This window comes from Tauraco erythrolophus, chromosome 1, assembly GCF_009769465.1.
Source record: "Tauraco erythrolophus isolate bTauEry1 chromosome 1, bTauEry1.pri, whole genome shotgun sequence".
Taxonomy (NCBI): Eukaryota; Metazoa; Chordata; class Aves; order Musophagiformes; family Musophagidae; genus Tauraco; species Tauraco erythrolophus.
The window spans coordinates 61,865,782-61,880,329 of record NC_141465.1 but is presented as its reverse complement, the minus strand read 5'-3'; the positions used below and the strand labels follow the sequence as shown (position 1 = coordinate 61,880,329).

General features: G+C 43.1%; 1 protein-coding gene across 1 annotated transcript in view; it reads right to left on the bottom strand.

Annotated features, from left to right (window-relative positions):
- Window positions 1–7,393, bottom strand: part of UBE3A (ubiquitin protein ligase E3A) — a 55,845-nt gene extending 48,452 nt beyond the window's left edge. The window contains 1 exon segment of the mRNA XM_086619265.1: window positions 7,305–7,393. The gene's annotated coding sequence lies outside the window, so the exon portion shown is untranslated.
- Between the last annotated feature and the right edge of the window lie 7,155 nt (window positions 7,394–14,548).

The window sequence follows — 14,548 nt, the reverse complement described above, 5'->3', positions numbered from 1 at the left end:
ACATAGAGCAATGACATCTATATAAAATTCACTCACTCTCCTCTAAGGTACTAAAGCACCAACTTTCAGTGTGCATAGAGTATAAGCAGAGCACAAAGTACAGCATGAAGTAGTATCTCAAATACACCTATCACGGATCTTATTATTATTACCCAGCAATAGAAGAAAAGAAAACGAAGGTTCCCAACATAACTGAAGCTATGCAGTTTAAGATAGTACAATTTACAGAAGAAAGATGACCACAGTAGAGGAGACAGAGACAGAGGATTTGCTTAATAGTATGTAGCTAGCAGCAGAAGAGCAAGTAAGTCAAGTAACAGCACAAAACTGAAGCACCTGACTTCTGGTTCTCTTTCCTCAACCTCCCCCCCACCACCTACCACCGAAGCAGAGCAGGAGTTCAGCAGCCCACTAAAAAAATCTGCACAAAGGGTATATGAACAACAACAAAATGAAACATGAAATCTGCAATGCTTGTCTAAAAGGAATGAAAATAATTTCATGAAGTCAGATGTTCTTCAACATTCATCTCTAATACACTTATTAATTAGCAGTAAGCCACATGTGCCTAAAAAAATGCAAACAGCAAATGTGACTAAAAGCATGGCTAACCCTATTGTTTACACTCAACATAAAGAAACCTTGATCTGTCACATGACCAGAGCCAAAAGTGCTGTTTTTTTACAATTATGTCATACATTTTCAGTAAGAAAAGAGACTTCAAAGCACACTGAATGATATTAGCAAAGATGCTAAGCTACTGAATTAACCAAACCATAGCATACAGAATGGCAAAATATTTAAGAAAGTAATTATAAACTATGAACAATACTTTGCAACTCTCATGTCTGGAAGACATGATGAAGACACCTCTATTAGGTCCTTAAATGATGTTTTCCACGTTTTTTCCCCCCAAATAACTGTCACAAGAGAAGAGCACAAAAAAAAAAATTCTGAGTGCACTACCCTAAAGAAAATGGTAGGTATTTTACCTAGTATTACAGATGTTTCTAATATATAAGTTCAAACAAGAATAATTTTCTTCAATGACTGGCATTCTTAATATAACAACATTAGCCAAATAAAAACCCCAAGTATTCACAAACATCTTTCTTTCAGTAAGATATTCAGGTCATAGGAACAATGCAAATGGAGTATTTATCACCACCTTACAATGTGAAGGGCTCAATCTTTGCAACCAAAAAATACCAGTATTTCCCAGAAGTGATACACACTCTTAAGAGCTCCCATGTCCTTGAACTCTCATGGGACTTGCAGGTTGTGTGGACTATAAGAATGTCTATTGTGGACCACAGAAATACAAGTTTTGCTACAACAGCTGAAACACATCTAGATGCTGCAACTGCAGCCAGTGTACACTAGTATACCTTGGATCTTCTAAAAATAAAATAGGGTATATGCACATATTAAAACACGATATTAATCACCAAGACTTTGGACATGAGATTTCACTATGATGAAATAAAAAGTAATCATTATCTGAACGTGACTATACAAATAAGAAAGATGAAAACATCATATTGGAAACAGAAATTCTGAAGTCATGATAGACCTCTTCAGTATTATCTAGCTTTGTAAAAGTTTTTGATACCTTTTAAGAAAAGGAAAATATTGTACCGTAAAATCAACATACTTTAAGCATGAAAGTAATCAGCCTAAACACATGACTAACCATAATGCAAAAGAAAAACTTGTCTACAACTATGGTAGCATTTCCCAAAGTATTTTGAACCGCAGCCCATTTGAGAAGTTCAGCTCCTTTAAGAGCCACTCCACCACCCTCTAACACCCCAAGCCTGCTGAACTGCAGCTGCTCCAACCTAGGTCCCACAGAGCATACCAGAGCAGGAGTACACAAGTAGTGCCAGAGTCTGGCTGCCTGGACAAGTCTGGCATCTCTCAGCACCGCGCAAGCTTGGCAATGTGTTACAGATAGCTCTTGTGCCTCCCCTGCACACAGCTCCTAAAGGTAAGGGAGAGGGGGTGTTTATTTGTCATTCTAACTTCCTCATTTTATCGATTTATTTGGTGTAATGATTATCAAGAAAGTATTAACAAGTCCGAAAAGGGGTCCACCAAAGGGAGTAAGAGTGTGTTCTCCTCTATGAAGGACAGATGAAGAACTAGCTTCACCTCTATTACTTAAGCTCGGTCAAGGCAGTAGAAGTCCTATGAGAATAAAAAACAAATCACGAGGACTAATTGCTGCCAGACAACTAAGCAACAATCACCAAACCCAAATACGGACTCCATCCCACCAGTTGATGTAAGGACCATCAAGACCAAGCTTCCATTGGGTTTCAAACTGAGATACTGTACCTCAGTTTTTGAGATGCTTAAGTTTTGTGTTATTGAGTTACGTAGGCCACAGCTTTGAAATTATGTCATACAAGATTTGAACATGAAAAAAAGTAGCACTCTCCGTATCAAGCAGACAACTGGCACATGAGTTCAAGTTTGTGCTAAAACATCGCCGCTGTAATTCACCTCTGGTACAGTCCCACTGTTGACATACTACATAAGATAAGCACGATTCTCTAAGGTAAAGTATGTGAACATAGAGCATGCCTTAAAAGATATGTGGATGGATGCAAACAATAACGCTTTTCGATGAAAAGTCTTGAACAGCTACATACTATGAATATCCTTTTCAAGTCACTAGATTAGAAAACAAAAAAGAAAAAAAAACCTCAAACAGAAAGAGTTCGAACCTCTGCTTCGCTAACTAGAAGTTTCTCTTAAAACATATACACCTCAGTTCTAAGGTTGCTTTGAAAGTTGCAAGTTTCTTTGAAAGAAGCAGGTCACCCCTCTTACCTAAGACAGTGAAGTGAGGGTCCAGAGGGAAGCCACCCATTTAGTTCCACTCAGCTGAACAACTGCAGCTTCTCCTAATTCTTCACCACCCTGTAAAACATGGGCAAAGAACCATGCAGGATGGTAACAGAAAGAGTATCGGTAAAGTCTGACTTCAACCCCCTTCCTCCATTCAGCAGTTTGCATAATACAGGGAAGCAGGCTCAACCTATTAAAAGCAAGAAGTAGTTAATGCTTCCTTTAAGAGATTCATTCGTAAGAGTATTTGAGACAGAACACTACAGTAATATTTATTTATAATGCAATTTTGCAACCAGTAAGTTATTTTGTCATCAGTAAGTTCTGTCACTCCTAGCCACAAGGAGGTGGAACTCTTCAAAATAGCAATTTAAAGTTCTATTTGGTCATGTGTTACACTGCCAAGCATGAATCCTGAATCTCAACAATTATTTGATTTTATCTTTTTTGTATTTCTCCTATGAGGTTATTTTCCTGAAAAATGTCTCACCAGCAGGTATAGCTACCATTGCTTTGTTACAAAATATTACCTTTACACTGTATTTGTTGACTTTCTGCTAACCAACCAGATACATTACACACATCACGATTCATATGAGCTAGCTTTTTTCCGAACTTGCATTCATGGGCAATGCAGCCTTAGGAGGCTGTCAGACATTGCCTGTAAATAAGGAAGTTCATGCAGTAAATGTTAAGGTCAAAGTATTTAAGGTGACAAAAGTCACTTCAAACATGTGATCTGCTCATTGCTGTTGTCTCTGAGAACCAACTATTTAGCAAAGCTTACAGCACTCTCCTGGGAGAGGGGAAAGAGGAGATTATTTCTCCAAAAAGTAAATATCATATTCCAAATTACTTGTTATAGACCCTGATACCAAATGCATTATCTCTCTCCTTCCATGTACAAATTAGAATCTGATTAATGACAGAAAACCTTTCAACGCTGCTTCCCTATAAAACTCGTAACTACCTTAAATATACTGGACACTTCAGAAAAAGTGTAAAATATATCTCCTTTGTTTAAAAATCAATATCAATTTATTAACTAAATTGAAGTGAAGACTTGGCCCACAGCAATGGAAGACTGACACTGGAAGTGAGATATATACCTACACGCTTTAGGAATTCTCTCATCTTGTCCCTCAATTGCATGTTCTATTTTTAAGAATTAGTGGCTTTTACCTCCAAGTGTATGAATACACTGGTGTGGGGAGGAAGAAAGGTATTTCCTGCGTTTAAAAAAAGATCAATTCTCTCTGGACATTCACTAAGTAAACTGAAACCAAAAGGAGCAGAGGAAAATAAAAAATAAAAAAATATCTTCCCTGCACAGGAAAAACTAAGACCATGCATATTTACAAAAACATAAACACTAAATTTGTTCCATCATAAGTGTCATATCATGTACCACACTAATTATTGTTTATACAGAATGTTATACGCTTAAACATGTTCACAATTAAACATGTTTATAACTATTAAAACTTGACTCAAAGATATTTCCCCTCCCCAATTATATATTTGGTTAAATAGAACCTGTGAATTCATAGAGAACATAGCACATATTCATAATAAAATAAGCATGATTTTACACTGGGGTACATATGTAATTTCATATTTCTGAAGCAGGTTTTCTCCTACAGAAAGTAAAGTTAAATGAAAATAAACAGAACCTGTTTTATTTTCTTAAGTCGATTAGAGCAGAGACAAACTCAAGGTGCTCTAACAGAGACTCTAACAAGCTGAGAACATCCCTAGATGTATTTAACAAATGCAGAGTTTTAAATTCCGTTCAAAAAAGAATTATCATTTGCATACGGCTTTAAGCAGAAGCAGCAATTAAAACAAGACTAACAGTTTTGTTTGTTATTAAAAAGGGATCAAACTCATACAATATTAGAGTTCTGAAGAGGACCTGGACTCAGAGATCTAGACTTTGAAACTCACTGCTATGAAAAAGTTAAACATCTCTGCTCTTTCAAGCCTGTCTTTCCTTTCGTCACTTTTTTTTTAAACACACACAACCATTCCCCTAAAAAAAACCTCAAACAAATAAAACTATTTCTTTTGCCATCTAGCTTGTTGCTTTTATTTCTAAATTCTTGAGAGATATTCAGGATACTCCAGTGAGAAGAAATAGCAAACAACTGGTAAACAGGAAAAAAAAAACTTGTTAATTTCAGTATGAAAAATGCTACATTAAACAGCAAACATTTATGAATACCTTCCATTCCACTCTAAAAGAGAGATGAAGTATCTATAATATTGCATCAAAATAATTTTAATTAAAGGTATTTTTTGGCCCTGTAAACCTAAGTAGTGGTCTAGCTTTTCTTCCAAGGTTTGTCTGTATTGAATTGACAGAACATTACTGTTCTAAAGACAAGTCATAAGCACTGCAAACTGCATCTGTTCTAAAAGACAAATGTATGTGAGGAAAACTATTTAACATCTATAGCAATCTGATAATGCACATACTTTCAATTCAACACACTCGTTAAACTCCAAGCTTCATAGTATTTTCAAATTTTAAAAAAGTAAACTGTTTCCAAGACGAAAGGGCACAGAGTATTTAGTGCCACCACCCAAACCAAGTAGTTTGTAAAAACTGTAAAGCTCATTTTCCAGCAGTTTTCATTCTTATCAAGAGGTACCTGTCACCATCTCCATTATTCTCCCACCCCGTCATTGATGTCTAACAATGCAGTTAAACTTAGACTGTAGCTTCACCCTTAGCAAAGAACGTCCCTCTAACATGATGCTATCTGCATGAATTAGGAACTTAATCTTTTAGACGTCTCCCTTTCAAACCAGTCAAAAAAAAAAAAAAGAAAAACTGACAATACAATCACATACATCTTACTTCCTTAGGAAATCAGAGCTAAAATCAGGTACAATTTCCCCCTAAGGAACTTTTTGGTAGACATGCAAGAGGCATGGTAAAACTAATCTCACAAGTTGATTCTCACAGAGCCTCTGATTTGCACAGACTCCTACTGAGGTAGGGAAACTTCCATACAGACATAGAAGGATCATCACTGAAGTGATGTGCAAGACACAGGCTTGTCTCAGAATTAGAACATCGCTTAGAAAGAAAGAAACAAACAAGTATTTTCATTAACTAGAGGAAAAAAAGCATAACTACAAGTCTACAGATTACAGGTTCTTGCCAGTTAAAGGAGAGTTGTGGAACATGGTTTGTTTCCTAAGCAGTAGGAACTTCTGAATGACCACGTCACATCACCTTGGACCTCTGATTTACAAATCGACTGTGAACCATAACAACCCGTAGAGTTCCTTTAAAAGAAATACCGCAGATACACTTAAAAACTGAAACCCAGCCAGTCCTACAGTCAGGAGCGACAGATCGCGTTTATCAGCAAAGCAGCCTGTTCGCCGGTCAGCAGATCCAACTCCTCAGACTGGACAGAAGGTAACAAACCTACTTTGTTAGGCGGGCCTTGCACACTAGTTACGCACCCTCGCAGCACTTCGCGCACCCGCACCTCCCCAACTACCACCGCGGGCCGTACCGAAGGCACCGAGGCCCTCCGAGCCCACAGCAGCTCCGCGGAGCGGGCACCGCCGCCGCGCCGCTCAGCCGAGCCGGGACACTGAGGAAGCGGCGGGCTGGGTTCACCCAAGGTCGCCCAGCAAGCCTGGTCTCCCCGGGAGGCGGGCTGAAGCCCAGAGCCACCCGCCCGCCCGGCCTTCCCGTTGCTGGGGAGGGACGGGGCAGCCACGAACCCGTGTGCCTCACGGGGAGGAGGGAGAGGACCACCGAGGCCACGCAGCCCTGCCGCCGTGCCTGCCGCCCGCCTTCCCCACCCGAGGTGGGAGGGGATCTCCCCGGCGGAGGGGAGCGGGTAGGGCAGCCTCCTGGCCCCCTCCCCTTCAGGACCGGCGTGAGACGGGCGCCATCCCCCCTCCCGGCTCTCCCCCGGGCCGGGCGCTGCGCAGCACCTACCGACCTGGGCGCCGCGGCCTGCTGCTCCCGCTCACTCCCGCCGCCCGGGCTCATGCGGGGGCCGCGCCGCGCTCGGGGCCGGACCGCAGGCGAGGAGGAGGAGGCAGCGCCGCCGCCGCTGCCGCCGGTGGAGCCGTCGGAGCCCCGGAGCGGAGGAAACGGGGCTGCGGCCTGGCGGGGCGGGGAAGGGAGAGGCGAGCGGCCTGGCGAGGCCGGCGGCGCGGCGCGCAGGGGCGAGAGGGCGGGCTGGGCCCACGGGTGCGCCTCCTCTCGCGGACTCGCTCGCTCTCAGCCCGAGCCCCGCGCCACCATCTTGGGAGCAACGCGGATGTCGGCGCGGCGCAAGCTCGGAGGACTGGCGGCGGGCGGGGGTGGGGGAGGGGGGGGGGCAGGAAAGAGGACCCGCTGTGTCCCGGCGTGCAACGCGGGCAGAGGCAGGCGGGCGGGCGGGCGGACTAGGCGGCTGCGCCACGCTACCCACCGCGCGAAACCATAGAGTTCCCGGGCCTGTTCCTTCTTGCCTTTTTCCCTTGCGGCGCTCGGCGGAAGGGAGCCGAGGCGGCGCCTGCGTGCCTGCACGCCTGAGGCGCGAGCCGCCATGTTGGAAGAGGGCGACGGGCTGGGGGTGGGGGCTTCCTCCCTATAGACCCGCCGTCAGCCGGGCGCGCCAGGTGGTGACGCGACGGCGGGGCGGAGCTCAGAGTGGCGCATGCGCGGGAGCCGGAGGTGACCCGCGGGTGGGGTGGGGGAGGGAGAAAGAAGAATGGGAATGAGGAGAAGGAGAAGGAGAAGGAGAAGGAGAAGGAGAAGGAGAAGGAGAAGGAGAAGGAGAAGGAGAAGGAGGGCGGCAGCTGGTGGGGCGCTCGGGGCTGCCGGGGGCACATACATAAGCGTACACGTAGACACACGCACATAAACGTGTGTGCGTTGATGGGCAAATTTCGGTCACCAAGAAGCCGATGTCATTCAAACCATCGATATTTTCAGCCCCGAATCACGGGTTTTCGCTTGTAGCGCGCACGTCGAAATCGATAGGAAAAAGGACCCACCCCGGGGGGCGCGGGGGGCAGAACGGGCTCACTGGGCTCGGAGGGGCTGGGAGCAGCAAGGCCCGGCCGCCTGGCTCACTCCTCTGCCCCTACAAGTGATTTTCCCCCTGCCTTTCACGTCGTTTCTTTCCCTCCCCTACCTACACCCATGCATTGCAAGGATGTTTTCTGGGGGATTTAAAAAAAACACAAGTAAAATTTGCATTTTGGGAGGTCAATGTTGAAAGTGGGTTGACCAAATAATGTCAAAATTGGGCAACACGTGCAAAATTAGACTTTTTGGGATGTTGACTTTTTTGAGGCATTAAATACGTGGAGCTGCAAGCATAGAAGGGGTGGGGAGGGAGTAGGTAGGAGAAAAAAAAAGGAAAACATCTGAATCTTGTTTATATTATCTCTTAATAAAGGGAATTAAATAGAGGTGGTTCTACCCTGGCAGAGAGTATATATATATATATATATATATATATATATTTTTTTTTTTTTTTTTTTAAAGAGTATCATCTGGGAGCATGAGAAGTTCTTAAATGTTAGAATAAGCTGTTAAAACCATAAACATAAATTCTCAAAAGCATGATACTGAAGCCAAGTATTTGTTCTGGGCCAGGAAATGTGTCTTTAAGAAGTCATGGACACATTACAGTTTTTAGGGCAATTTTGGAAGACCTAATGTGTATGTTACAGGGTAATAGCTGGAAAGACCAGTGGACTTAGACTACATCATTACGAAAGAGCGCAGAGAGTCCTGGTACTCACGAAGGACACGGTGGGCAGATGTACAGTTGAAATATTAAGACTGAATGAAGTATTTTCGTACTTCAGTGTGGTCTGAAAGCAGCGTGTATTGCTGTGCTCAGATGGACATCAGTATTCATCTAAAAATAATCCCTGAAATGAACACAGACTCCTGCATCTGGAGGCTCCTTCCCACATAGTAACAAAACCTGCCAAATTTGGTGTATTAAAATTTCAGATTCAGGACAAAGTTTATTATACCATGAGCCAGAAAAAAATCATATTGAGAAAACTGGATCTGGAACATGCACTCTCTCACTGCTTTTCCCTTGCTCTGCTGCAGAGCCCATGTGTCCAGTTCTTATCTCCTGCTTGACTATAAGGATGCTATGGGGAAGCATGTCACAGGTTAAAGTCCAAGTAAGCATAATTTTCTGCTTTCGCCTTGCCTACAGAGCCAGTCTTCTCATCACAGAGATGCTCAGACTAGTCAGGCATAACGTGGTTTTGGTAAATCCATGTTGGCTGTTCCCAGTCACCTTCTTGCTCTTACTGAGCCTGGAAATAACCTGCCAGAGTTTCAGGTGAAGCTGATCAGCTGTCAGTTCCCCAGATCCTCCTTGCCTCCTGCCCTTGGGGATCTCCCATGAACACCACGGTCATTCAGAGATGACAGAAGCTGTCCTCATAATGACGTTGAACAGGTCTCAGTGTGCTTGGTTGCTTCCCATCTCATCCCATGAGCTAACATATGTCCCATTTATCTAAGTAGTGCATAACTTCATCCTTCTCTTCTATGAGTAGCACCTTTCTCCTCCAAGCTTTGCCACTACCCATAGGGTTCTAGGAGCCCCAAGATCACACCTGGCCAGCAGCAACAGCACTGACATAGTCCTTTCTGTGTCTTGTGCCACCAGGTGCTCTGCCCCATTAAGCGGTAAAGCCACAATTTCTTTAGTTTTCCTTTTGCTGCTGATGTACCTACAGATGCTCTTATTGTCCTTCACATCCTTCACCAGTTTCAACTGTGATCTAGCTTTGACCTTCACAATTTTATCCCTGCATGCTTAGATGATGCTCCTAATGCCCTTCCTGGAATATATCCCAGTCAATCATTGTGTGGAAGCTGTCTCCATAACTTTTATCAGCACATTTGGTCATCTTCTTCCATCCTTAGAGCTTGAAGGACTGGGACTGCTCAAATCATCCAAGATAGAGACACCATGAATTTATATGATGATGATGGTCTTTTTTACCCCTCTTTCTTTCCAAATAGTAGCAGATGCTTGGTTAGGAGTTGGGGTTTTTTTTGGCCCTTGCAGAGCATCAAGTGCATTTTTTTTTCCATGGAACTATTGATTGCAGTCCTGAGATCTTGTCTCTGGTTAGTAACAGACAGCTCATGGCCCATCACTGCTCTAAGGCAGTGCTTAGACATGTCATAGATTTTCCTCTGAAGAAATCAAAGCAATTGTGAGGAAGAGGCAGATGGTAGAAGATGGAGGAATGTGCGGGATGGATCCAGCTGATGTGGATGCTGAGGTTCATGTATTGCACTGGCTGGATGCAAAGGTAGGGGAAGGAGACTTCTTGGAATAAGATACCGGTATGAAAAGACGCAGCCTTCCTTCTATTTTGGGAAGGCATGGGAAAGATCATGTTGGCTGTGGACATGTGAGGAATGATGCATTAAGGAATACATGCAATGTAAATTGCTCTATAGCAGTGGTGTGTGGATGACCAAGCTATGTGATAGGCTTCACTTTGATTCTGCTAGGGTTAAATCGCTGTTTTGGGGGAAGTACTAAATCAGTTTTAGTTTTGTATCATGTGTTTGCAACTTTTTTTACAATGAAGTAGCTTGACTTGCCACAGATTAACTGCGCCCACTGGTGTGCCCAAGTTGTTTCTGTTACAAAGGGAATAATTGTACTGTCCTGTCTCATTTAAGCATGTTACATATTCTGAAGTTCCCAGATATTAGGGTACAGAAATGCTTTTGCTGCCTTGAGTGCTTTCAGCTACTTTATGTTGGTATAGCCAGCTGCCGGAAAGCAGCTGGATCTGCCCAGCTGAGCAGATTCTGAATTTTGGAGAAATCTGATTGGAATTCCCTATAGAAAAGCCACCACTCCCTCCCTGCTTCCTCGCTAATGCCTGCTGCAACTCTAGTGCCTGGGTGTGGGCTGCCGCTGAGAAGAACAACTGGTTAGACTGTGTTTTGCAGCCATCCTCTCCACAGAGCAGGCTCCAGTGAGATGCATGAATTACGTGACTGAAGTAACCCTTGGTAAAAAAAGTAAAAATCAACAATTACAGCTAATAACCTGTTTGCTACGTAGAAGCCCTGCAGAAAATCTAATCTTAGCATCTGAACATTTGGAAACAAGTGTCTTTTTTTAACCACTGAAGGGGGACAAATACAGCCTGCCTCATACACAAGTTGTATGGAATAGGCAGCAGTTTCCAGCGGGAGGAAAAGGACATTAAAAATAGAATCCCAAACCTCGTTCACCATTTACTTGTGATGCTGGACAAACGCCATCATGAACCAAGCCTGCTGCATATTAATTTCAGTAGATGTTGATGTCTTACTTCAGAGATTTGTAGAAAACATTCTCCTCTGGAGATGTCTTCATAAACACACACAGAACGCTGCATGTGTCCTGTTCTCATTTAGTGTGAAAACCCCAATACAAATGACTTGATAATACTTTTTTTGGTGTTGATTTCAAATAATCATGTGAGTGAAAATTAGATTGTGAAGCTCTGTAAGTGTAACCCCTTAGGTGATAGGCGTCTTTTTGTGAACTATCTACCTCAGTTAATCCTCCTTAGACAGAAGGAGTACACTGAAGTGTTATGAGCCTTTGGGAGCCAAGCCAAGTGCCTTGGCTAGCTGATAGCTGAAGCCTTTATTCCTCGATTTGCAGATAAAAAGATAAGGAAGGGGAAAACATCATGAGATGATGAAATACTGGTGTTCTGAGTTAGAGCTTAGTCTGAGCAATTGGGAGATAAAATATTCCTGTAGTTACTGGGTGATGATGATGGACTGTGGTTGTCTGTCCTCTCATCTGTTCCTCTCTTTTTCTCTGGTAGAAATTTGGTGGTGGGCATAACACTTTTGACTCAGATCTCCTCATTTTCAATGCAGACAGGAGGACTTGAGCTCTCAGGGCTGTCTATAGGGGACTGCAAGTGAGCTGGCTTAATATGGTGTAATCCTTATCTTAAGCAGGTGTTGAAGCTAAGAGAGTGGCGGAAGCTGCATGGCCAGGCCTTGGCAGGCAAGCAAGATGCTTTGAGCTCAAGCCCTGGATGTAGGAGAAGGCAGGTCACAGCTGAAGTGAGCATTATTCTAACCTTTTCTCCTCTCATTTCTGTCATGATGGTGAGGAATTAACTGGTTTAAAATGGTTAGTAATGTGCCCTCAAAATCTTAAAATCTGTTCAGCCCCCTTCTGGGCATACCACCCTTTGCCACTTATAGTAAATGTGACCCTCCTTGTCTTGAGAGCTCTGGTAAAACTCTTAGTGGAGTCAGATATGAGTGAAACAAGTGGAAATAGGGAAACAGGCATTTCACTTTTCAAAGTCCTCTTGAGATGGTCCAGATATGATTCCTCTCACCTCCCATATGTTTTTATAGAGGTGTGGCTTTTTGCCAGTGTTGATTTTTAATGTCTGAAACCAGTCTTAGCTTTTATTATTGGTTTGATGTGTATATATAGCAAGGAGAATGTTTAAACCCTACCAAATTACTACTCTTTTTATTCATAAGTCACAAACGATAGTTTGAAAAATACGGAAGTGAAATGCAAGCAGTACTCAGAAGAGTTATTTCATTCCTTGACTAAACTCGACATTCACTTTTGTCAAGTATGCCTCCAATTAACTTAAATTCCCATCAGAGAAGGAAAAGGTGATGAGTGATCAGTGAACATACTATTGAGAGTGATTTTCAATATTTCATTCTAGGATCTGAGCTACTTACCTCCAGTTCTTAATTCTAACCTGAATGATTGGACTTTTCTGTGGGCATTTCTGAAAGGCTGTGTGTGCCTCTGAGTCCTGAAAAGCATACTTGTTCTCCCCTTTCCCCACAGGAAGAGAAGCACTGGTTTCTTGGTTAAGATGTGATGTGGAGGTTCGTGTTATCTTGAAGCAGTTCCCATTCCTTGACTGATCTCGATCGAATGAGGTTTTTTCAGTTTCTCCCTGTGAGCTGAGAGAGATTTCCCACTGCCTTTTGCTGAAATAAGCTTGTCAGAGGGAAGTCTCATTTCCCTGAATGCTTTGCCCAGCACAGTGTCCTCTGGAAAGAAATAGGGTGAAAGAAGAAGCAGCTCACATGCACCTCTTCGTCTCCAAGTCTAGCGTACCATCCTTCTGCCAGCCTCGCACTTACCTCCTCCAGTCTTCGTGAATGAGCAGAATATAGACATTTCTATTCTCCCCCGTGGGTGAGGGGTTTGTGCTTTGCTGCAGGTCTCCACAATATTGCCTTTGGTAACCTCTGCAGATGAACTGGAAACATTCTTTTTTTTGGCCATTCTACATTGTTTCTGGCTCTGTGCCATGAGGATGCCAGCACTGCAGGAATTTTCAACCCATTTTTTTCCTACCTTTTTGCTCTCTGCTGTGCTGTGTCACACACTTTTCAACATTCGCAGCCTGGCTCTGGTTCCTGACATGGTGTCTCATTTCAGAAAAAAAGTCTCATGCAGTTGTTGTAGTTGTGAAAGATGCTTAGGAGCAATGCTTTTGTTTACTCAGAGATTTCATGGGGACATCTTGGTATGTTCTGCAGCACGCAGCACAGCTGAAACTGCCTGACATCACATAGCTATGCAGGTTTGAGTTAACTGTTGTTTCGGTTGTAAAAGAGGAGCCTGACTGACAGCTGTTTTTCTGACCACATGCCTACATTATTTTTCCAAGATATATGTAGAAGTCTGACTTGCTGAGTAGAGCAAAATGACTTTGTGCAATTAATGTGATAGTCTTAATAATGCTTGGAAGGGTGCAGGCATCTGCATTTATCAACCTGACACAGCTAAAAAAAAAATCTGACAAGCAATCCCAGCGCAAACACGGCACATGTTTTTCTAAAACAAGGGACTGCACAATGCCCAATCAGTAATATTGCTTTTGAGACGACACACTCTATTTTTCCAAGAGAAACTTGTGTCATGCCAGAAACTCACTTTATCCTTGGGTTATACTACAGGATGACAAATTCAATTTACAGGTGTGGGTTTTTTTTTTCCTTTGACATTTTAATGTCATAATTACTTTCCTATTTAAACAGCTCATTCCTTGAATACAAAATATGGTTTGGTTATTAGCACTGCAGCGGCACCCTGGTGAAGTCAGGTCCAACCAGCTATCCATATTTTTTCCAGTCAATAAATGATTTTTAAAAGGTCATCATGACATAATTGAAAAGTTGAAGGCTCAAGTAATTAGCATACAATATTCAGCTTTCCACACCCAGTATTTTTATACAGCTGCATTAGTAATACTGTTGTCTGGGGAGGTTTTAATTTGAAAAGGAAGGCACTCCCAAGGGGTGTCTGGCTGAAGATGAATTCTTATTTAGCTTGAGAAGAAAAAGCGTCAGCCAAAGCTCCAACCTGTCTTGACTCAAGTGCTAGAAGATGTTAGAAGAGAAGCCCGACTCCCTTCCTTTCCTCAGCAGCAATACTTGTTTTACCATAGCTCTTGCTGCTGCAGAGACAGCTATACCAGGTTCAACCTCCTGTAGCTAGTGGGACCTACCCTGCTGTATGTGCTTACCCAAAAGGTAGAATATACAAGACACAGCACTTTTTCATCAGTATATAAACATCAGATGCTTCGCTGGCTACATGTTGCAGGAAAACACAGAAGAGAGGATAGGGCAGAAGAAGGAGAGTTTAAGCTACTTCACATGCCT